This window comes from Neolamprologus multifasciatus, chromosome 17, assembly GCF_963576455.1.
Source record: "Neolamprologus multifasciatus chromosome 17, fNeoMul1.2, whole genome shotgun sequence".
Lineage (NCBI taxonomy): Eukaryota > Metazoa > Chordata > Actinopteri > Cichliformes > Cichlidae > Neolamprologus > Neolamprologus multifasciatus.
Window position 1 is genome coordinate 30,715,934 of NC_140455.1, and position 25,344 is coordinate 30,741,277.

Here is a 25,344-nt window from a genome sequence, read left to right on the forward strand (position 1 = left end):
TGACAATGAGGTGCTGAACGTTGTTTCAAAGGCAGACAAATTAACTTAATATTTTAATGATAGTTCAAACATTGATGGTTATAATTCTTTAGGATATGAAAAAGTACATTTTCTTTTTTTTAAACACCTCAGCTGTCAGCATATAGAAAATGATGGTGAAAAATTAAGAAATGACTTTAACCTTTTCTTGGTGTGTCTGTGTAATATTATAATTACAGACCATATATATCCTACAAAGTCATGATGCACTTAATAGAGGACGTCTTGGGTGGCACAAAAAAAAGTACAACTGGAAGACTGAGCTCATCCTTAAATACCAGCTGGTTGATGCACAGATTAATAACAGGTGTGTCAGCTGACGCACAAAAAACAGTGGACTCCACCTAACCACAGGGGACCTGCCAATTGTCTCCAGGAAACAGCAGGTAAGCAAAATCAACAACATAAATAAACTCTGACCAGCCTGGGACCATGACATTGTCAGGCTGAAAAAGTAAAACTATCAGAGAGATGGCCAAAAAATATGGTAACTTCTTTTTAATAAAGAATGCCACGATAAAGATATATTTCCATGGTTAAGGAAAACTCCTTCACATCTAACAAAATCAGCAACGCTCTTGAGGAGAATCACCATCAAATGTCAACACAGAGGATTTACAAGAAGGTGAAAACCACTCTTTAAATTTAAAGATTAAAGTTCCAGTAAATTATTATTGGGAGAATAAAACCATAATGAAATTATTTTGAGGCAACAGTTGTCTCAAGGTGTGTTACACTGTAAACCCTACACTATTCTGGAGAAAACCCCAACAATCTAACTCCCCCTTTGAGAAAGAACAACAAAAGCAACAGTGGGAAGGAAAAAGTCTCTTTTAACAGGAAGAAACCTCCAGGAGAATCAGGCTCAGCAAGGGGCAGCTATCTGCCTGATGAAATATAATATTCTTCAACAACTGTTGACCTGATCTCAGACCAGTAGAGCGTGCTTTTCAGTTATGGGAGACAAACTGAAGACAGAGAGACCCACATACAAGCAGCAACTAAAGGCAGCCATTGACACCAAAAGAATTTCAGCTGAAAAATTAAAACAAACTTTATATTTAAAATTGTTAGTTTGTCCAATTACATTTGGACTTATGGAAATGAGGTACTATGAATAAAAATGGCTAAAAACAATTAACACAATACTTAAGTAAAATCCCTGAGGAACTGCATGGTGTTTTATGTCATATTGCCCTCCATTAAACATTGACTCTTGGTGAAAGGTCGGCCAAGTTTAGTTTTGCGCTGATAAATTGAAGCCATGGATATAATCCCAAATCCCTGGATTTAATATCTCTCTTGTTTGCTGTGTTAGGGTTACTTTTTTCCAAAGTGGTAAAGAGCTTTTGGCAATTTCTGATGAACTTTTGATTTATTTTTTTTTTCCTTTTTCATTTTTCTGTTACATTTCAAGTAATGTTTAATAGTTTTTTTCTTGTTATTTTTGTTTTTTAAGGATGCAAATGCACGCAAAAAGTTATCAAAACCTTTCGCCTTTTTGCCTGAAAAGTAGGGGCAGGCAGTGAACAATAAAGCAGACTTGCCCTTGGCTACTTGCATGTTTCCATCTGTCAGATCACAGTGAGAATCTCTTTTCCCCCTAATATTTCTTCCTATTTTGAACTGTGTCTTTAGCAAGAATGACTCATATGAGAACTGAACTTTTGGAGCTAGCTTCAAATGGCGATTCAAGACACTCCAGGCTTGAATAGCCGAGCTAACTTCCTGGCATGGTGCACTTTTTGGCTAGTTGTTTTCAGTTTGATTCTTAGTTTGCTTACTGTTTAGTTTTTGACAGCTGATCATTAAACAGCTAAATGTGATGACCACATTTAAACCTCTGTGTTAATCTTATGAAGCTGTAATTGGTATTGGTTAGATGCAGCCTTTGTACAGTCGCTAAACTCAGAATCAATATGGCAGAAATGGAAATATTGTAGCACAGATGATGCTCCCCAAGCTTAAAGGAAGGCATCTAATGTGAAAAACATTAAGTCATTTGTCAGCAGTGGAAAAAGAGATGGGCAATTTGGATAAAGGCTGCATTGAATGAGAAAAACATTTTCATGGTCTCATCTAAATGTCACATTGTGGCTTCAGTTGCAGTTTGACATCCTACTGTAGTCTGAGACCGTCCCTCTGAAATCATGTCACTTAATTCTTTTTCCGGCTCCTTTGTCCTTTGTTTTCGCTCTTTTATGCGACATCCCTTCCTCGCTGCTTTTTAGAATTAACCTCTCTGTATTTACTGCACATCTGTATTTTTTTTTTATATCGCTTTGCTGTCCTCCTGTAGTTCTACTGAGCAGCCATTGGCCCTTTGTCCCATGTTCTTAAAGTACTAATCATAATGCCATGGGATCGTGCACCATGAATTCACATTAACTCGATGCATGAGGCTATATGCACTTCATCAGAAGGGAGCTGGGCTGCTAAGTAGATTTTATGACATTTCCCCCAGCTGATTCCAAGATCGACTGATCTGCTACACTATATCTACCACAATTGCACTCAGACGAAGAGCATCTGAAAATGGAGCCAAAACTGAAGCTCCTCATGCAGTCAAATATAATGGCTGAGATTTAGGCCTATATTAAGTGTATAAAGGGTTGGGGATGAACAGAGAGTATACTATTTGTCTTCAATAAAGACTCTGTTGGTCTTCATTTTTCATTTGATGTGGAGGTCTCTGAAGTTTTAGGTATGGGATGTAACACTCACCCAACAAGCACAGAAAAAGTGAAATAGTAACCAGGTACTATCTAGAGGAGTGGCTGGCTGGGTTTTGCTTTGATTTTAATGAATTTATTCAGCTTTTTTAAAAAAAAAAAAAAGAAAAAAAAAGAAAAGGTATATCTGTGCCTTATGTTGTTCTACCTTAAGGTCTGATAATCCACTTGTCAACTAGGCACAACTTCCAGAGTGGGGTCGCCATGACAGCTGCTGGGTCTATGTGTGTGATGTGTGACATTCCTGCCATACCAGTCGTAATCATCTTTTTTTTCTTTTCTTTTTCTTTTTAAGAAGCTTGGTTTAAAGTAAGTTGTTTCTAGGTTAGGAAACAAAGGAGCATTTAGAACGGCAAGTGGTGAGAAAGTAAAATAGCCATTTTTTTTAAAAAAGGGAAGGGGGGGGGCAGTGATTTAAGGTGCTGGCACAGTCGTTAGCACTGTTAAAAGAAGATTCTGGATTTGAATGTTCTGGCTTGCTGGGGCCTTTCTACGTGGAGTTTGCATATTCTTCCCGTGCTCACACGGGCACTCTCTTAGTACTCAGAGACACTCTAAGTATGTCCCAAACTCCAAGGACATGCATGTTAGATTGACAGGTGTTGAGCGTGATTAGTTATCTCTCTCTCTGTTAGGGCTTTGATAAATAGTTCCCACCTCTCCCTCATAGCCTTTAACTCACACACAGCTCTGATAGAAAGAAAGAGAGCTTTTCTTTCAAAGGTGCAATGTTCTTTAAAATAAACCATTTTAAAAAAGTGTTTAAAAACTGCAGTTCCACAATTGGGCATTTGAGGCTGGCTAAAAAAAAATTGGGCAAATCCCTTTAGAGCCCAATCTATAAGGGGGCTGTCCAACTTGATTGGCATACAGGCCTAGAGATCTTCTGGGACTCTTGTTTCTAGGGAAAAATGTACATTCCCTTACAGGTTGCCAAGTGTTTGGTGGAGGTTCCTGACTGCTTCCGGGTAAAATTTGTTCCAAACAGGGTGCTCCACCAAAAATCTTGTTTTCGGTTTGGTCACCAGCAGATTGCTGCAGCTGCCGGTGGTTGGCATGGAAGGTCCCGACTTGTCTGCAACTACATGCAAACCACTAACTGAGCAGTAGTGAAACTTGGGAAAGTGTGACACAAACTGGAAACATTTGCTTTCAAAGTAAAAGTTGTAGCGTCAAAAGCCACAGTGATAAGGTGTAACTTTTAATTTTTAAGCCCTCTGAGCTCTACACATTTGGAGAAATGGTAATAGGCAACAAATTACATATTTTCTAGTATAATTTAAGGGTTAGAGTTAGGATGAGGGTTAAGGTGATCACTTGGCCTTTAGAAGGTGAAACTGATTGCACTAGAAAACGAAAAATTTGTTGTCCTTTTGCCTAGTAAGTACATTTTGTACCATTTAGTTTAACATGTCTGCCTTAAGAGAAACCAAAATGGTACCGGCCATAATGCTATACATGAGATTTCAGAAAAATAGTGCTCAAATCAGTGAGTGACATCATGGTTGTTACATCCATTTTTATACAAACTGTGGTTGTTGCTCATTTTCAACAAAACTAGTCCATTCCAACCAAACCCATCTTTATTCCTTAAAAACCCTCTTGATCTTCATAATTAACTGTCTCAACATAGCCAGAAATCTCATGTGCTTCTTAAAACAATTATGGGCTTCTGCTTCATTAAAATAAAACTGTGTTTCAATGTACAAAGCACAATCCTGTTTGATTAAGGTTCGGCTATAACAAAAACAACTGATCGAGCCAATCAAACAGGAGAAAACAGGATCTCAGAACACTGGAGATAATGTCTGTTTTATCATTCACAGCAGAGACGCAAACACACACACACACGTTTGTAAACCCACACACTTCTCAGTGGTCAGATTTATGACATCCTCCAACATAACAGATGACAAATGGTGCATAGTTGTGTGAGTAGGAAGATGAATGATGTAGCTATAAAATAACACACCGAAGATGCTGCTGGCATTTTAGTCTGTCTTACCCAGCCCCGTTACGTGCCTGCTGCCAGATCAGATGCTGCATTTTTTTGTTGTACCACTATCACTTTATATGTGTTTGCAGTGTTTATGGTTCATGGTGTTCAGTTTGCTGGCTCATTAGCTCCAGACAAAAGGGGTTTTTTTGTACGCAACAGCCTTTGTTGATAGATTTGATGAGCTGTTGTTAGAAGGCAAAGCCAAGTAATTCGTAATTCAGTTTGTTTAATTACACTGCATAATAAAAAACATGTATAACAACATGCAAGAGCTTGACAACGCTGATCTGATTACAGTAAAACCTGTCTTCATAATCCAGCAGATTTGTGTCCTCGGTGGAATTAAGCTCATCTTTTGTACTCTCTACCAAGGATCTCTTTATTCATTTAAAGTGCTCCTATGTATCCAGCTCCCTTTTACTGCTCTGTCATATAAAAACTACATCCTCCTTCCATTGGATGGATAACCACCTCTTAAATCAAAGCCATAAAAAGCTCTTATTTTCTGTTTTTTCCACTCAAATCTTTTCTTTCTACCTCATCTGTTTTTTTCTTACTCTTTTGCTCTAAAATATCATTCTCACCCTTTTAATACATTTTGCTCAAAAGCTTCTGAAATTTAATGTGCACTGCTGACTAAAAGGAAGAATTACTGCTCACCAAAGTGTTGTGCAATGAGCTTTTCCACACTTACTCAGAAAACCAGCGAGAGGTCTGGGCTAAGGCAAGAAGCATTTTCCCAACTCTTTCCTGCGAGTCATGGCTCTTGAAAAAACATACACTTTGGTCACCCAGCTGATGTGCCAGAATCACGTTTTAGGATAAAACTTACACAATCATATTTTTCTTCTCTTCTATAACACTTTGGACATTCATTTATCAGTAAGAATGTGTAAAAGTAGGTCATGTATAATACATAACAAGCAGATTTCCAGTAGTCACTTTGCAACAACAGAGTTTACACATCCCACGAGCATCTGTTTAACACTGCAGACTAAAAAAAGAGGCGGCTGGTGGACGCAAGGCTGAACTCGGTGTTCACACTGCAAGCAACACCATTATCAAGTCAGAGAAAGTCCATTCACTTCCCACTTCAACTCAGCCAACGTGTGGACGACAAACAAATTCATCAGAAGTAATGGAAATGCGCAAACTAAACTTTCTGTGACGTCTTCCTTTCAGAAAAGAATCTGATTTTCAAACTTGGATGCTTCTCATTTAATCTGATTTTGTTTGTTGAAGGCAAATGTCAGGTTAATTTTTAATTTCTACGTCTGGGAGATTAAACTCTATTAAATCAGTATCTTAAATGCAGTGTGCTCGAACTCAGACTTCAAAAACGTTTCTGTTAAAGTCAACATGTGTTTTGGTTGAGAGTCATTTATAGCACATAACACCTTTAAAGCTATGTCTGGTATTATTTCAGACAGAGTACAAATGAGCTAATTTCACCTTCTGTGGCAGCAGTGCAGGGGCTAAATTTGTATTTAGCCCACACATTTAAATTGTATTAGGCATAAAGTTGTGCACAGTTAAATCTCTGCTACCCTTCAACTCAGCTAATTTCCCAAAATTCATTTCTTGACCTGTGTGTGTTCGCGGTGTTGGTTCCTTTTGGTAAAATAAAATAGCTTGCAATGTGGTTCATTGTTATTTTCGCTAAAAGATCCTACAAGAAATCTGTGCTTTGCTTTTTTGCTAATTATTTAATATTATAACAACTCGAGGGTTGTCTTGTTTATGTTAGAACCTTTCTAATCCAGCAATTGCAGAGCCACAACCCAGTGTACTCATACTACCAGTCCCAAGCTTGGATAAATAGCAAACATGATATCAGAAAGGGCGTTTGTCATAAAATCTTTGCAGATCATAAAGACTCAGAGTTACGTATTGGATTGATTGGGGTCAAGTTAACAGGAGTGTGGAGGTGAGAGTAGAGACCTTAAATCCAGGGACTTTGACTGGTAAAGGGAGAGAGAGATGGATATGTGATATGATGGAAAGATGGTGGTGTACTCTTTATACAGGTGACCACGTGGAATGGAAGCAAGCTCAGAAGCACTGAAGGTAGATTTAAACTGTTTTACCAAAGAGAAATGAACTAGAGCAGCGGTCCTCAACCTTTTTTGCGCCATGGACTGGTTTATGTCCAACAATATTTTCACAGACCGGCCTTTAAGGTGCTGCGGGTAAATGCAACAAAATAAAACCACTACTGGTACCAAAAAAGAAGATTTATTCATAACACACGGGAAACCGAGTTAACGATAAAAACACACGCAAAAAATAACTATAAAAACCCTGAAAACCATAAATTGTACACTTGAGCCTCAGCTCTCGTGGCCCGTTACCAAATGACTCACAAACCAGTACCGCTCCGTGGCCCGGGGGTTGGGGACCGCTGAACTAGAGGCAATCTTAAAGAAAAATTATGTGGATGGTGTTGTGGAGGTAAAGAGAGTCTGAGAGAGGATCCTAAGTTTAAAGCTGGACACTGCACAACTGATGCTGAACATTGGATGTCAGCTAGAAGAGAGAGAGGAATTCTGACGCAAGTTAGAAATGGTAGTGGTTGAATTGGTAGAGAGTATCTGGAGTGGTGATTGGAGAAAGCTTCAATATAGATGAAGGAAACAGAGGTGACGAGCAGGTGTTGGGTAGTTGTGTTGTTAAGCTCTACTACTAGATTTTACAAAAAGGGTGGGAATGGCTGTTGTGAACACACATATTTTAAGAGTGAAGAACATGGGGTGACATAAGAACGGAGGAAACTGCAGAGGGGTTGACTATGCTAAAAGAGATAGGAGACTGCAAGGTGGTGGCAGGGGAGAATATAACTTGGCAGCATTGAATAGTAGTCTTTAGGCTAATTTTGAAAATCAAGAAGGGGGAGCAAGTGAAGGCAGAGGCAAGGATTAAATGGCAGATGCTGAGGAAGGAAGAATGTTGCAGGGAGGAGTTGAGACAGGCTTTGGGTGGTAGTGAAGTGTTACCAGATGAGTGGGAAAGTACAACTGAAGTGGTGAGGGGAAACTGCCAATAAGGTGTTTGGTGTATCCTCTGGACTGAGGAACGAAGATAAGGAGATTTGGTGGTTTGCAGTGGTGATGGACAGGACAGATGAGGTGTATGATGGCTATGATGACTTTGCAGATGACATGGTGATCTGGAGTAAGAGTAGGCAGCAGTATGCACTGTGGAGAAGAAGGGTGAAAGTCAGTAGAAGTGGAAGACAGAACATGTGCGTGAATAAGAGGGAAACAGGTGGAAAGGTGAACATGTAAGGTGTAGAGGTAGTGAAAGGTAGCGAAGAAGACAATGCAGGGTGGGGTTGAGTGGGTGGATGAGTGTCGGCAGAGATTTTTGACAGAAGGATTGCAGAAGCAGAGCTGAAGATGCCGAGGTTTTCATTGGGCGTAACCAAGGATGGATAGGAGTCAAAATCAATACATCATTGGAAGGACCAATGAGCTCATGCCACAGCAAGGTGCCAATCGTCCCTCCAAAATTCGCAAGAACCGCTGCTCCTCTTACAATATTCAGCCATACAACCAAAAGAAAACATATCACTTGGTTTCCATATGTCACACATTACAGTACAATGTGAATTACGAAGAAATGTGAGCGAGACAAGCAACTGCATAATTTCTATTTTGGATGATAACTGCTAAAATGGATCCAACTATAAAACTGCAGCTGATTTTAACAGTTATAGTAGCCCAGGGATCATTTTACACAGCACTAATCAAATGTAGCTTGAATTTTTCAACATGTCTAATTTCTCAGACTGTACATATTTGTACCATGCACGCACTCTGAGATTAAAGAGTTAGCATTTGTTGAACGGCCAATCTCCTTGGGCATTTCTGAGTCAGTGTGAGTGATTTAGTGTCGAGCTTGCCGGCGAGATAGCATCAGTTCTACCTGCCGACTTCGAGCCCATCAGCATTATTTCATTATCTCTCCCTCTGTCTCTCTTTTTTTCTCTCTCTCTCTGTTTCTCCCTTTAACATTAACCTTTTATATGATAGATACTTTGTTTGCCTCCCCTTTCTGGCTCTCCCTTAGTCTCCCTCCCTCCATCTTCTACATCCCAAGTAACAAACCAGACATTTCTCACTCTCACAATTATTCAGTGTAGGGTCAAACTGGTCCTTCTGCCCACGGCTTTATTTCACCTCTTGGGAAGGAACGATGAGCTCTTGAATGCATTTGCAGTCTTGCACACAGGCAATGTTTCCCACTTAGCTCTATAGCTCTTTGTAGGTATGACCTTTCTCAAGCAATATCCTCACTGACTCAGACTGCTGCTAATAGTTTACATTTGGGGCATTTACAGCAGTTCAGTGTTATGTTGTTAGCTCTAACAAACTAAACATTTATTTGTGAATTTCCTTTATTTTGTACTATTGAGACCAGCTCCATTTCCTGAAGTATGTGACAATAAATAAGAGCGGAAGAAACTTTTTTTTGTCATTCAGTGCAAACTAACTTTCCCCAGATACATTGTTTGACAAGGCAGCTGAGTCACACTGACCTGACTGAGGTTAGCGAGCCTGTAATTAACTGAAAAGAGAGTTGCTGGACATTCCCTATCAACAAATCACAGACATAATGGCTACATTAGTAGCATCTTAAACACGGAGATAGGAGACATAGGGCTGCATTTGTCTGGAATGCAGCAACAGCCCAGATAAGGAGAAGCTTTGGACGAGTTACAAAGAGCCCAGGCTGAGCACTAATCATATCTGTGTCCTTCTCTCCCTTTTTTCCCACACCAGGCTCCTTATTTCTCTGTGCCATTCGTCACATCCTACGCTCTTACTTCAGTCCTTCTTCTTTCTTCTGTCATCTCCTCCGCTTTAATTCTTTATACATCCTTAATGCGTTGAACTGAGTGTCGGTCTCCCACTCTCGATGCAGCTGAGAGAGCAGCAGGAAATGCCCTGTGATACCCCAGCTCACAGTGTGAATCCAACTGTAGGAGCAGGCTTCACCATTGATGTGAGTTATATCCTTGTTTCTGCCCACATACTGCCCACTGTCTTCACTCTAATCACGCTGAAATGCAAAGGTATGGCAACTAATAGCTGCCCACTCACTCAGATAAACACACAATCGCAGATGAAAAATATTGTACTTTGATGTGCAAGATTACCTGAGCTATAGATCAACAGATTGTGTCACAGAGAGGCTACTTCGTTCTTCGTTCTTCATTTTTCTTTCTATCTCTGGATTTTAATCTGCGTTTAATTATCTCACTTTTTTTCCCCTCATTTCTTAAAATCTTTCACAGGTAATTCTGAGGTCAGCGCCTGGTATGCAGTGCCTGAGCGGCACTGGATAATTGTGTGTAGGTACACCTAGAAGTACATGAACTTGTGGGTCTGTACCCACAGCTGGAGTCTGCACATTGTGTTGGGGGGAAAACATTAGCAAATCCTACCTAAGCAGACCACATCCTCTTCACCCTAAAGCCGTGTAGGTAATGAGATGGGAGGTTATGGGCGAGATGGGAGGCACTTCTGAGTGGAGCAGCTCTAGATGTCGTGGGTAAACATCCGTGGGAACAAGATGCTTAATTGATGTCATTTAAATTTTATTTGCAATATAGCACACAATACTTTAGCGCCAGTGGAAACACTAATTTGCATTTGAGTGGGTGAGTGTGCAGCCGCGAGCTGTAATCTGACTGCAAGCACAAAGATTAGAAAGGAATTTTGCATGCAGCTACTGTCGTGTGCATAAGTGACCACAGTTTAAATGTTTCCTTGAAGTTCAAAAAGAGATTTTCTGATTTTTCTCTCAGTGTTATCTTTCATTGTCCAATTTTAGCACACTATTCAAAGCCCACTCTAACCTTTTGTGGTCACCCACTTCATAGATGAGTTGCTGTGGCTTCTAAGTGCTTCCACTTTGCATTAATACCACTCGCGGTTAATTGTGGAATATCAAGGAAGGAAAAAAACTTCACACACTAGCTTGTTGCAATGCTAGCAATTCTTATACAAATGTTTGTAAAGGCAGACCTCATGGCTAGATGCTTGATTTTTTTAAATTTATTTTACCTGAAACAATCAGACTGAAAACACCTGAATTCAAAGATTAAGAAGTGTGGCCTAATATTTGTGTCCATGTAGTGTATTTATTTTAACACACACACACACACAATTCTGAAATGAATGTTTTTCTTACCAAGTTTATGATTGCACAACTTTTTTTTTTTTTGTCAAAACTGTCCAATGATGGACAATGATAGACAAAAACACCTTAAAATCTACTTTAAACTTTAGTATTGTAACCCCAAATGCAATCTTTCCTGTTGCCTAAACTTTGGTGCTTAACAATACTCGTAGTAGTTTTAGAAACGAAACAGCGAGTAAAAGCAAAAGTATACAAACATTAGTTCTGGAATGCGATCTGAACCATTTTCCTCACCTTAACCAACCGCCTCTTCTTACCTTGAGCAGTCTTTGTCACTTTTTCAGGGTTGAAACACTAAAAAACCCCACAGATGATAGAATTTTATTTCACAAACTGTAATCAAACTATGTTGTCTGCTGTTATACCAACACACTGAATGTTTAGCGGCTATACTGAGAAGAGCGTAATGGGAAGAGATCACAGAGAGACGGCATAAAACGGACACTGTGGGAGAAGGAAAACACAATTTAACAGCATGCAATAGTAGTGAAATGCATGGGAAGGGCCTCCAGCAGCCTGAACATACTGCAGGAAAACTAAGGGAGGACTCGGGGTTACCTGATTCAGCCATAACTACAAGCTTTATTTAAAAAGTAGCTATAAGTCTGATCTCAAAGGTAGAGAGGGCATCTGTCTCCTGAATCCTGCTTCTCCTTAGCTCAGTGGTAAGCTAAGACACTGTGTCCACATCCTGTCTTCAGCAGGGGAAAGCAGTGACAAGCCTGTCTGCTAGAGCCAAACACTCTCCATCATAACATCTCTTGGCTCAGAGCCAGTACACTGTCAAAACTTTGAGCTTCAAGCATATTATTAAGGTATGCAACACCTTTTCCAGTGCCAAGTTTGTCATATGGAAAAACCCTCATGAGCCTGCATCCTGGTTCTGATTAATAGTTTTTTTTATAGCGCAGCACGATGCAAGTATCCCATTGTGACTGACATTTTACATTAGTACACCACATGTAGAATTAGAAAACTCGTGATAACTGGCTTTAACTGAACAGAAATGCAACCGGGTAGCGCTGCCGGCAAACATTTCCAATTGTTCTAGTGAAACCAGCACTGAAAGTTTGAATGCTAGAGTGCAATACATGTTGAGATGAGTATATTTTGTGGTGAAAAAGATGCCAGCTGAGGACAAGGCAGCGGGAAGGAGAGCAAAGCAGAGGAGAGCTGGCTGCTAGCAGACATAATGGGAACCAGACCTGCTGGCAGAGAGGTAATTAAACTGCACAGAACAATGGCGTCACCACTCATAAACTCCTCTAAAGAAGTTTTTACCTCCTGACTCTTTTCCAGTTGACTTCCACGTAACAAGCGATAAAACTGAACAGTGTCAGGATTCTTCTTATTTCAGCTTAATGTCATTAATCGCTTTGAAAAAGTATAATAATGAATATCTTAATGAAGACTGCGAACTTGTGTGTTAAATCTTTGCTATTCTTTTTCCTTTTTATGTCCTTGTTTGGATTTAACACTTTTTCTCATTTTCTCATCTCAGTGAATTTTTTTGCCACTTTAGATATTAAACGAAACAATTATTAAAGCTACTTCCTGCTGTATTTGCACTTCCTGTCTTTTTGGTTTTCCTATCAGTTTTCCTTCCTTCCTCAGATGCCCTGTGCTCGTTAGTGTTACCAATTTCAATTCAGTCTCCTCAGTCTATACATTACAGTTTTTCCCTTACACCTTGATAAATTATCTTGTATTCATATGCTTTTTGTTGTGAAACATTCCAGCCATTTTTAGTATTCCGTGTGGATTTTTTCCTACCTCTCTTTGACGGCTGCTGGATTGTTTCCTGGACTTTATGGTTTCGCGTACATCTACTGCTCATCTCTGGTTGTAAAGTTGTACAATTTTGGACTTTTATTCTGCCTTCTAGTATCTTGCATTCAGGTCCACCAGGTATCTCATCAGGTCTCCAGTGATCAGTCTAGTGTAGAGTTCATTTAACATCCACCTTTTTATTAAGTTTATTTTATTAATAGAATTTTCACCTATTGAGAAAACACAACCCAAAGAAAATGAAAAGTAAATTTGTTGAAAAAATATTGTAATCCCAAAAATAATGCACAAGATGTCATTTAAAAGGCAACATCTCGTAGCTTTTTAAAATCTAATTTATTCTATGTAAAAAAAAAAATGGTGTACTGCATGAAATAAGTACAGGAGATAAGTCACATGTCATTTATTTCCTGTAACAACTTGAGGGCTGGCAATTTAATTCGCCAGATCTAGTGATTTTCTCAGCTCGACTAAGTCTTACCCTTTTTCCTTTTTGTAACCCAGGGATGGAAATTGCAAGATGTCTCTGACAAACAGTGCTGTGATACAAAGACAGCAAGTGAGACCTATCCATTTTCAAAGGAAATGGTTAGCTTTTGCTTCCAGTTTTAAGACTGTTGATAATGTGATGTCGCTTAGTTTCAGAGGTCACATTAGGTATCGATATAATATGGACTGTAGGTATTATATGGACTAGTAACACTCACCAACCTTGAATTTCCCTGGAAGGAAGCACTGGTCAATCTTCTGCAGACCATCCTGATGTTGGGCTGTAACTGCAGTGGACATGGAGTAAATAGAGAAGCCAGCACTGGAAAGCCTATCAAGTCTTCTCAGGAGTCCTTCAACCAAGAGGGGGAGTCTGTTGAGTAGAAGGTGTTTATTGTTCCTTTGCAGTTTCCTGACTGACAAGTTGCTGGACTTGGCAGGCTTGATTTCCTTCTAGGCCCGTGATAGATGCTCCTCCAGACTTTTAACCAATCTAGAAGTACAAGCTTGTGTCTAGAGAAAAGTGGTAAAATAATCCATGTAGCAACAGATGGCTGGGAGTTGTTGGTCTGGCAGGGATCTACCCTCTCTCACAGTCTGTCTTGTACCTATCAGGATAATCTGGCCATAAAGAGAGCAGTACTTGTTACTTGCTGCATTTGGCTATCTGGATGTGCTCCTACATCATTGTGGAGTATAGGGAACCCTGGGACACCTGCCTGCTCACAACTAGTATTGAAGTAGTTATTTGCCAGGATTTAAATGGTTCGGTTGAGAGAAGATCTTTCCCTCCACATTCAACAGAGCAATGCCTCTGAACTGGTTAAAGTTTTGGGAAACCTCAAGTGAGAACGATTTTTCCAAACACCTCTCATAAACTTTCATGATCAGTTGTGCAGCTTGAAGGGTACACTGATAGATCCAGGTTCCGATGATGCTCTTGCTCATTCTATTATCTGTTTGACCTCCACTTTGAAGGAGTGGTATCAAACTCAGGTGGACTGGGAACTGCCTGGTTATTGAAGCGGTCTTGCATTTGAACTACTTCACAGCTGGTCTTTAGTGTAACACTCCAACTCTAGCTGCATGGCCTTGGTATGGCATGGAAAAACCTTCCCCTCGCTCTCTGCACTTCTTGATCTTTCAGTTATCTTGAGGTGCTAAAGCCTTTCACTGATCTTTCCCAGGTTCCTAAGCCTTTTTTCCCCCTTGGCTTTCCTCCGTGACTTCCTCAGAAGCCAACATTCTTTGGCCAGCTGTAGGATTTCCCTCTTGTTTTTTGCTTTGTCTGGAACAGTGGTTCTTTTAGGCATGTCTCCAAATTGGCTTTCCCCTTCCACATAGACGAGATGACAAAATATGTCGCATCTGAGCTGTTTCTTAGCACTTTCTTCAGGACAATAGGTAAGCAGTCATCAAAGCATAGTCAAGCGTCCTTGTTGCTAGCCTGTGGCGATTTGACCTTGGGTTTCCAGAAGAAGTTTTGATGGTCCTTTTGTGCGCAGGGTGTTGTGGGTCTACTGCTGCGAATCATCTTGATAATTACCTGGTGGGAAAGCTGTTCTTCTGCACCAGCCATAGCAAGAAAGATCAGTGGTCAATCTTGGTTTCTGTGGGTTTTCATTAGCACAGAAACCAAGCTTAGCATATCTTTATGCTAAGCTTCTAAAAATAAATAAATATCCTTTTTTAAAATATCTTGTTATGCCTGGTGGAGTAGAAGAACGGCTTTCCTAGCAGGTCTTACAGCGTTATCAGGATAATATATATAATATAGATATTGAAACAGATTTTAATCAGGTTCATACAGTTGTTGATGGATTATTTCTTAGTTGCACTGCAGCATGTGACAATAATTAAAAGCTACACTTACCTAACAGCAGTGGCTGGTGAATAAACTAGCAAAGCTTCCCTCAGGGCAAGCAAATTGTTTACAGAAGTACGACTCCAACTGAATGCAACTTTTCATATCAGTGTGCTAGATGTTTAAAAAGGCTAAAGAAAGGTTTTTGGACACATTGGTTATGTGTATAGTATGCCAACACACAAGCCATCTTTGGGTCTTTTGATAGGAGAAAATGTGTAGTGGAAAACGGCATCAAGTTTAATCCCTATGTTAAACTCTAACTTTCCCTTTAGGTTAGGCTTTGCTTTTTTTTAGAGGATGAGGAAATGCTGATTATAGGCTAAACCTCAATCACTTGCACTTTTCTTTTCTTTTCTACTATAAAAGTAAAAGCCTGCTGTTGCACCCAACAGTGTGTGTGTGTGTGTGTGTGTGTGTGTGTGTGTCTGTCTATCACTGTGATGAGGGTGTAAGGGTTCAGGGGGCATCAGAGGGGTGCAGGTCACGACCTGCCGTGTCATGCTCTAATTGTGATTGTCATATTGATGGAGAGGGAAAGGGCTGGAGAATTGGAGAGCTAACATAAATTGTAATGATAGATACTGGGGCGTGAGTATCAGTGTCTAAGTGTTTGTGTGGGAGTGTGCGCATGTTTCTGCTTTATCTGTGTGTGTGTGTGTGTGTGAGAGAGAGAGCGAGAGAGAGAGAGAGAGAGAGGGTTTTGTGTGTTTGGAGGCGGAAGAGAGTGAGTTATTTTGTCCCGGGGCAAACGGAAACCATTGTTTAAGCCGCAGCTCTTGTCTTATAAGTGTTTGCTGTTGTGGGAATGCTGTGGTTTTGGAGTCACAGAACAATCAGTGGAGTCGCACTAACAGAGAAACAAAGTAAGTAGGGGGAGGAAATCAGATGGAGGGAAGAGGAACGAGAGAGAAAGGTAGAGCTGCAGAAACAAAAGACAGTGTGAGGAAAGTATAAGATGGAACAGAAAGAATTTGTTGGAGTGCATTCAAAAGACAGACACTTAAAAAGACAGAAAAAATGGAGGCCAGACAAGAAGGGAAGTTATTCCTCCCATGCCTGTCATCTTTCTCAACCTCGGGCCGTGCGTATCCTCAGGCCATCCCGCCGTTGGAATTTACAGTCCGATGGGCCTGCCTGCTAATAAAACACATATGGGCTTGTAGAGGAATGGGGAGGGACAGGGGCCTGCGAACAACCTCTCTCTGTGTCCATGCACTCACACTATAGCACATGCACACACACACGCACAGGATTCGTAGATTCATATTCATATTTACCTGTTCATGCATATGTAAACTTGTAACCTCAATCAGCACTGGGAAAGCTTCTGTTTCTTTGTCTGTTGCTACTGCTGTGATTTGTTGTAATGAATAACTGTATGTATATGAAGACATACAACATTTAATATTGTGTATATTGTATACAGTAGTTTCCAATTTCATTGAACTTGGCTACAACTATGTTATATAAACCACTCTAAACAACTGAATATACAAATGCAATGATGGCTTGCATGTGTTTGTTGTGGAGTGTTTGATTCGTCCCTTTACCAGCGAATTATAAATGCTTAAACAGCCCTGGGCTCAATTAAAGCTCCACATTCCCAATTTGTATTGTGAATCATTGGGAGATTGGACTACAAATGTTCCACACATGTAATTGATTTCTGCAGCAGGCAGAGCATTGAGCAATAGCCAAAACAAAGTGGCCTAATAGTCCAAATGAAATCAGTCCTGTGCGTCTTTCCTGTGCTTGTAACAAATAACGACTGACAAGAAAAACACATGCAACGCACAAAACTGGGTCTTAGTGTTTACTCGGCTGATCATGAATGTAAATGCAAGAGATCGCCGTCTTGCTTCTCTCCTGCTTTTGCTCTTTCTTTGCTTTCTCCTGTTATATCCTCCTCTCTCTCTGTAATTTATCCCCTAGCTGTCCACAAAAACTTCCATGCCATACAGAAATACTCAAACATTACCCCTGCTGTAAACAAAAAAAAAGCGTGCAATTAAAAGGTTTTATACGCTTGTTTTAAGTGTACTTCGTGTCCGACAGAGAAAAAGAGTGTGTGCATGTTTGTGTCATGAGTGCAGTATGGCTTCCAGCAGCGGTCCTGCTTCCAACTGGGGCCCTTCTCAGTTTTGTGAGACTCCAGGGGGTCGAGAAGAGAGAGACAAAGATAGAGAGCCCTGTCACCAAAACCTCTCCAACTCGGGCGCTCTCCTCATTAATCTACAGTCCCGAGGGAGTCTTGCAGAAACACATTAAAGAAATATGCGCCACTTGGAAAGCAGGTCAACATTTCTATCAAGTCCTCTATGTGTCTAATACAGAGCATTCATTTAGAGCAAATAAGAACAGCATCTGAATAGAGAACTTGGTAGTAGCCAACAGTACAATTGTACTTGAGTAGCCAGCTTGTAATACTACGGTTAGGTGAGGAAACTTCTTGGGTAAAGCATGGAGGGGGAGAGGCACAAATGAAGGCAAAAACTATTAGCTGTGTTATTCAAACGTCAGCACAACCCAGCGTCATGTGGAGTTGGTGGTAGTAGTAAGCTAGCAGGTTAAACACAGATGAATGCCTAATCAAATATGGACCTCTGTCAGGTTTGGCCCGGAACATTTAGGGTTGCAGTCTGTGTGAAAATGTTTTCAGAACAGGTAAAGTTGGGGATTGCTGATTCGGAAAAGTGCAATTTTTATCTTTCAGCTGCTTGGTTGAAGATAAACTGTCATTTGCTTCATTATCTGTTTTTTCAGGATGGCCTGTATATAACTTTCATAAAACTAAAAACCTTTTGTATCATACTTAAATTTAGGCTGCAAATCCACTAAAGCTCTCTACTATACAATGACCTAAATGCGCTTTATTTGGGCTTTTTGTGGTCTTTATTTACTTTAATTGAAACGTTGATGTGGTTTCTTAACACTTTCATGCGCCAGGACTTGATGTGTCAAAACTCTGACAGCAGCTTTATGACATGATGTGTTTTGATAATGAGATATCATCTGTTACGTTACTTTGGGAGGATGTAAACAAGGAGAGAGAGCACTTCCAGACCTTGTCTATTGTTTTTGCTTGGACATACACATAAGGGGGATGGGTTTCATCTGGGGTCAAACTGAGGTTAAGTCTGCATATTATTAGGTTGAGAACAAATAATTATACTGGCCTGGAGAAGGGTAGCCTAGATACAGACCTTCTGCATAGGTACAGAACATCTAGTCAGTCTATATTTGATTCCTTTGCGGGAACAAACAATATATATCTAAAGGTGCCTGTCGGTGAGAGGATAGAAATGTTACCGTTTCAGGGCTCTTCCCAGTAACTGTGCAGTACAATAATGTCATATCAGTATACGGAGGGGCTGGGTGATTACTTGCTCCCTGTCTGTGTATTTTGTTTGCGCATTATTTGTGATAATGAGATGGAAAAAGTAGACAAGGCTGCTGCTTAAGTAGGATGTGGAGAAGTCATTATATTCATCCATCTTCTTAGCTTGATATGACTAAGATAATTCATCCCGGGGAATCTGCATCATTAAAACATAGACATAATTTCTTAGGAATATTTTAAGGCACATATTACATACTTGTCCTTTATTTCACGTTGAGTTGAAGCTGTTTTGCAGGAGACACAGGTCTGTGAACTGACTTCTGACCCGCTATTGTTTCCGGTAAGTCTGACAGCAAACCTCCAGAGACCCTTAGGGAATCTTGTCTTTGCATGTAAAAAGGAAATGGGTATTAAGTTCATGGAACTTCCTTTTCATCATTATATCAGCTTCACCCTTTTGCGTTTAGCAGTTTATCAGTCTGCTAGTAACGAGGTGTTTAGGTGTCTCTTTAGCCGTAGCCTAAAAAAGGTGATTAACAACCCACCCAAATCAAATCAAAGCAGCTATGTGGAAACATTCATAATCTGCTTCAGCAAAAACTGCTATCTATCACAACGGTATTAAGATAAGATTATTATTTTCAGTATTCCAAGAATGATGTATCAACAGTACACAATGCTTAAGGTGAATAAACACTAATCTTTAAAAACATTGGTGTCTCCATCCAGCATGATCATGATCACTTGCTATAACAACCTACTTCTTAAATGGCATACGCGCTCACTATGATAAAAAGATTATGGTATATGTCACTTTGAGGGTGATACAGTAAATGATTTAAGGATAATAAAGTTCTTATGTTTAACATGTACATGCAGCTTCTCTGCTTTTTGACTAATTTTTATTCCTGTTTAGGAATGAGCTGTGCAACATCGGAGTATTGCACAAGCATGAGTGTGTGCAGGGCTTGTGTGGCTGTGGTTTGCATAAATCTGTAATTGCTTGCGCCTCTCATCCCCGCCGCGGGCCTGTTCCACCCGTGTCATGCTAGTGTAGTGTCAATAACATGCCAACGCATGTTGTTACACACATAATTGATCACTCCCCACGGTGACGTGTGAAACCTGAGGACTCATTACCTTGATGATCTTGATTGGATACTCTCAGCTGGGTTCTCTATGTGTTGATGTCATGACTGTGTAATACTTCTGCTGTGCTTCGAGTAATAGATTCTTTTTACATGCGAACTGGTGATCGTGCCACTTCTAGGCCTGATTCCGAACTTTAATTTGGAATAATTCAGGTAACATTCATTCCAGTAAGAAGGACCAGGTTATTTTTTGCCTGGCTTGCTCACATTTGAAGAGTTACCAAACAGGACATGGTAATGAGATGAGTAATCCACGAGGAGGAGGCTGGTCAACCCTGTCAAAAGTGATTTGTACAAAGGACACCGTGGTCAGAGGAGTCAGTGCATTATCCTAATGCAGGATATGTCTTCAAAGAAAAGAGGTCATACTCGCTAAACTCGGAATTTATTATTCAGCTCTGATAAAGTGTTTTCTGTCCTGAGGTGCATCTATTTAAACCTGTCCCAGTAACAAAGCTTATGAAGCAATGAAATGTGCATATGAAACTAGAATGTGAACCGTTTCCTGCATTTCACAATGATAACAATGCCTATGTCATTGGATATAATCCCTATTAAATCTTTAAAATACCACGACACCTACGGTGAAATCTGTAAAAACTATCATAGCTACAGGTGCAGATGACAAGCTGACAGTTACAAGCAGAAAGTGATGGGCTTTTGCTCGAGGATGATAAGTCATCCAGAGTTCAGGCGCAGATGTCTGTCTGTCTCATCATGTCTTACAGTATAATGTGAAAATCTCGCTGGAGTCAAACATAAAGGGCACAGCTGAAAGAGAAGATTTTAAACTATAGGAGCTCAGCCTTCCATTTAAGGTCGAGCATGGGTGTAAACCAGAGGTGTATTTGCATTCAGCTGCACATTGATATTGGACAAACAGACGCAGCTGTAGATATAGAAACAGGTGTGGAACCTCATGTGTATCCTATAAGGTGTTTGAGTCTGTGTCTAAGGAATTAGACACAGAAAAGATTTAAAAAGCCTCTCATAATTAGCATACCATCATGCAGTTAGGATGTTTTAATGGGTTATCAAACAGATGTATTAAAACAATAACTTGCCTCCACCCCAGAGAGAAGGGTTACATCTCCTGGGTTTAGGTGCGGCTTGCCCCTCTGGGGGCGGGGGTACCTGGACCTGGGATATAGAGTATGTTTGGGGAGTGCGACTGTCTGTGCAGTGTCTATTTGTGTCTGTCTACACGTTGGGTGAGTGCCGAGTATTTGGTTGTGTATATGGGGTGGGAATGCACGTTTGTGTCCGCATGCGCCTGTTCGTCTGTGTCTATATGTCAGGTTGGGTCTCAGACTCAACCTCTCTGCGTACATCTCAGGCCCTCCAAAGTAAAGAGGGCCTGAGATGCACCACACTCCCTGCCGGTGGCTGATGCCCTCAGACGTTGATGTGTTGGTGGTCCTTGTCGACTGGGGCTGGGCGCTCATGTATGTACCGGCTCACTCCTGGTGGCCGATTGGCGGGGCCTGGCGCCTGTGGCCCGGCTGGGCCCCTTCCAGGGGATGGGATGCCCTCAGGCCTCTGGCCTCTGGGCCTGAAGCTCGGTCCTCTCTGGCACAGCTGGGTGCCGGCAGAGCCCGCGGGCACGCCACTGCAACCCCCTCTGGCCTCTGCTCTGTAGCTGCTGGGTGACCTCTCGTTTGGGGCTCTACTCAGCTCTTCCCAGGAGGATGGCACGGTTCTCCCCCCTTTTGGTGGTCCTCCTCGGGTCCTTGTACTCTGGGGCCTCTGGATGTCTGGGGCCTGGATCTCCTCCATACCTGCTTCATGCCCTGGGGGACGGGGCTATGGCTCCCCACACTGCCTAGCAGATCGTTACATGGAGAAACCTTTGGAATACAAGCATGCTGATCCACACAGGTATGCACATAGGTGTACACACGGGTGTTCACAGATGCGGACTACACCTTTCTTGGCTGCTGCCTCAAAGCACATTGTGCGTTGTCTATCTTGCGTGCTGCACAATATCGTTTAATATTTAGTATCTACTGTTATCTACTGCTAGCTAGTTTATTGTGATGGTGCTGTTTTTATTATGTTGCTCTTTTTTTGTTTGCTTTCTCTTCTGTTTTTTTTTCTCTCCATACAGGTGATCCAGGTGTTTTGTTTGTTTTTCTTTCTTTCTTCCCCCCTTTCTCACCGTCTCTTCTCCCCTCTGGTTTTCTTTCTCTCCCTCTCTTTCTTTCATTCTTTCTCCCTGTCCTATCCAGTCATGTCTGTCCCATTTGTAGCAACCGAAAATAAAATAAATACATAATTATAATAAAGGTCAATCAAATGGACCAATATGGCAAGGCCATGATGATCCACTTGGTAAAATAAATCTGCTTGGCATCTTTCTTGGCCTTAAGACAACAATTCTGATGGCTAAAGATCCAAACGGGACACAAAAAAAAAAAAGAAAAAAAAAAACCCCAATAACTTACATTAGATGAATCTCAAGACATTTTTATGGATGCATACTGATTTTAAACGTAATGCCACCTACAATATTTCTCCACATTATCTCCTTTCCGTGCAGACACACAGCTAAGTCAAGAAAGGAATAAATGTCAACAAACTCAGCGTGACTCCCGAATTATTGAAGCCGGCGAGCTGGGAATGCAAACACTGTGGCGTGATATTGACGTTCTGCCAAACCAAGATGTGATCGCCTGGCTGTTATAATAGCAGCTACTGGGCACAGCAAGATATTATTGTCCACAGGTCTGCAGAGACCTATTAATAATTACTACTAATAACTTATTTCTGCAGGGCAGCAGTCCAGAAGGATGGGGTTAATGTGGTGTGTGTGTGTGTGTGTGTGTGTGTGTGTGTGTGTGTGTGTGTGTGTGTGTGTGTGTGTGTGTGTGTGTGTGTGTGTGTGTGTGTGTGTGTGTGTGTGTGTGTATAATTCCGTCGCCATCATTCTGAGTCTGAATATTGCTAAGTTGATTGACGGGCCTTATTAATCTCATGGTGATAATGTGGACAAGGACACAACTGCATGAATTCATTTAATGCTGAGACACAATGGAGCGTACTTAATCATAAATTCTACATGTGAATATTTCAGTCCACTATAAAGACTTTGCATGCAACTTGGGGCTTGTTGGAAAAATAATAACGCATTTATGATTTGTAGGTCCTCCAAACTAAAAAAGAAAACACCCCTTCAAGTATGGCACAATTTCTGAAATGGTCGTTACAAACATGATTAAGAGTTTATAGTTTAAGTTGGTAAAAAAAACAACAAAAAAAAAAAAAACCTGATAAAAGCTGGAGAAAGACTATGGCTTGACATCAAGCTCCACATTTAGATCCAAGAACTTTTAGGAGCTATTTGAATGTAGTAACCCCCTTTTTTTCTGTGTCTGCAACATCTGCTGACTTTTATAACCTTAAACACCAATGCCTAAAATGAAGCTTCAAATTGTGACAGAGCCTCGACTATATTTTATAGATAGTTGTTGACACTCACTGTAGTACCTCCTCTGTACATACTGGTTACAATTTGAACAAAATTTTAAAATTTGGATTCAACACAACGCTGCCACTGATTTTCAGTCTAGTTCTTGTGTAATTTGGCATACCTCAGCCATGTTGTACAGTTTCCCTTGCTTAGCAGTAGCTTCTTGAGACCATTTTTGATGAGGCTTCAATGAACAGTAGATGGATCAAGTGAGGGTCAGATGGATGTTGTAGGTCCTCTGTTAGACCTTTGCTGTTGTTTTTTATTTCTATTTTCTAAGATGGATAGTTTCTAGACCTGTCACTTCTTTTGTCCTCCACTTGTCCCAATTCCTCCTATTATTTAAAGGACAAACTGCACACTATGCTAGGATATTCCAAGTTTGTGGCTAATAGCTTTTTGGGAAAAATCTCAGTCTTGCAAAAATCTTATGAACCAAAAATTATGCCTTTCAAACTGTTATCTACCTTTTTTCCATAGATGTCTTTGCGACAGGCTGCTAGTAAAAACGTCTCTAAAGATAAAAATTTAAATTTATTTCTTGTTAAGTTCTCGAGTGGTGTGTCCCTCGAGTTAGGTGCCTTTTGTATGTTTGATTCATAAGTCAGTGTAAAGTGGTTTAACAAGCAAAAATTGAAAATGAAAGTGGTCAGGTACAAAACAATATATACTCCTCCTTTAACAATTTCTTGTCATGCTCATACACATTGGTTTAACCCCCCTATAGAATCCCAGGTAAGCGTAAACACAGCAAGAAAATCAGGTTATGCTGTCAGATAATCCGCGGTTTAGCCTAATCCTTTACTCTAATTTACTAGGTTATTTATTTAAGAAATCAGGTTCTCACAGAAATAAAGTAATAACCATGTTATTAAAGTGCATGTAAAAAGGCAATCTTATTTTGTAAGGGAACTGCATATTTTTTTTTCACTAACAAAATGCATTGCATGCAGTAGTGATCTATATTTGTAATGGGAAAACTGTAAACACTTTTGGTCGTCATAGGAATAATGAGATCATAACAAACCTGAGCCTTTGTGTCTCCAAATAATCACTCAATGGACAGTAAATCCACATAATGACCATGTGGCACAATTAATCCTGAATGCACAGATTAAAAAAACAAATGCTCGACTAATCCTGGGATGCTGCTGAATTTAGAGCGTCACCCATCAATGTACAACAACTCTTTGTATTAATGAGCTCACTGTGCACCCTGTTACTATACTTTCTCACCACTCTGCCAAACTCCTGCCTTAGTACTCACATAAGCTCCCCTAATGTGGTTAATGTTGGCTGACTCAGCCCCCCTCCCTCCAGGCGACAGAGTGATGTCTCTCGCTCTGTGGGCCACCTTGTAATTAACCTGTTTATGTATAAAATGCTTTAGAAATAAATTTGACATCGCTTGATGTGATGGATGTGTGGTTAAAGTCATGCGCATCAGGGCAGCTTACTTCAAAAAAAGACTGTTAAGTTCTGAGTGCAAAACAGCCCTTTTAGTCCTACCGCTTTTATTTACCTAAAGCTTCGGGCTGCAGGGGGCCACGCCACCAGCACAGTTGTAATGAATGCCACTGCAACAGCCAGATCATTACACACAGACACACACACACATGCAATAGCAATCACCCTGCACACGAGAGAAAGCGTGTACGGATGCATGCGCATGCACACACTTGTGGTTAGTCAAGCAAACGAGGTTAATCAAGCTAGCGTATTTCAGACCCCCTCTTCAGCTGAAACTGTTGGGAGTGCCTGTTTTGTTATTACTGTATGCCGCCTTGCTTTATTATACTTCTGCCACTTTGCTTGCTAGACATTCAGTTGATCTTCATATATGTTTCTGCTACATCGTGCCAGATAACACACACATCGGTCTCTTGTAACCTTTTACGACTCAGCATTAAACAAACTTAGGTTATGAAACACAGGTTTGATTTGACATTAGCCTGCTTCTATCCAGCTGTCACACAGCGACACAAGTGGAAGTCATGAATGTGGCTTCATCTTTTTATTTATTTATTTTTAACACCAACTCGACCATTTCCACTAGTAAAAATTATTAGGGACAGCTGCCAGAGGTTCCCAGTGTCTCATAGAGCACATAAACATGCTGTTTAAGTCATTTCTAAATTGCTTTTGCATTTCTCATTTTGAAGAGGGCTTAAAAAACACTATCAAAATTCAATCTATTTATGGACACTGTTACTACAGCCCCGAATACAACACTTTAGTGTGCTCAGATACCCAAGACTGGCTCTAA

The 25,344-nt window shown here is 40.6% G+C and overlaps 1 protein-coding gene across 1 annotated transcript in view; it reads left to right on the forward strand.

Moving 5' to 3' along the window:
- The first annotated feature begins 366 nt into the window (after positions 1–366).
- The window catches only part of prickle1b (prickle homolog 1b), a 76,678-nt gene continuing 51,700 nt past the window's right edge, over positions 367–25,344 (forward strand). Inside the window, exon 1 of the mRNA XM_085139028.1 lies at positions 367–425. The gene's annotated coding sequence lies outside the window, so the exon portion shown is untranslated. The remainder of the gene's footprint in view (positions 426–25,344) is intronic.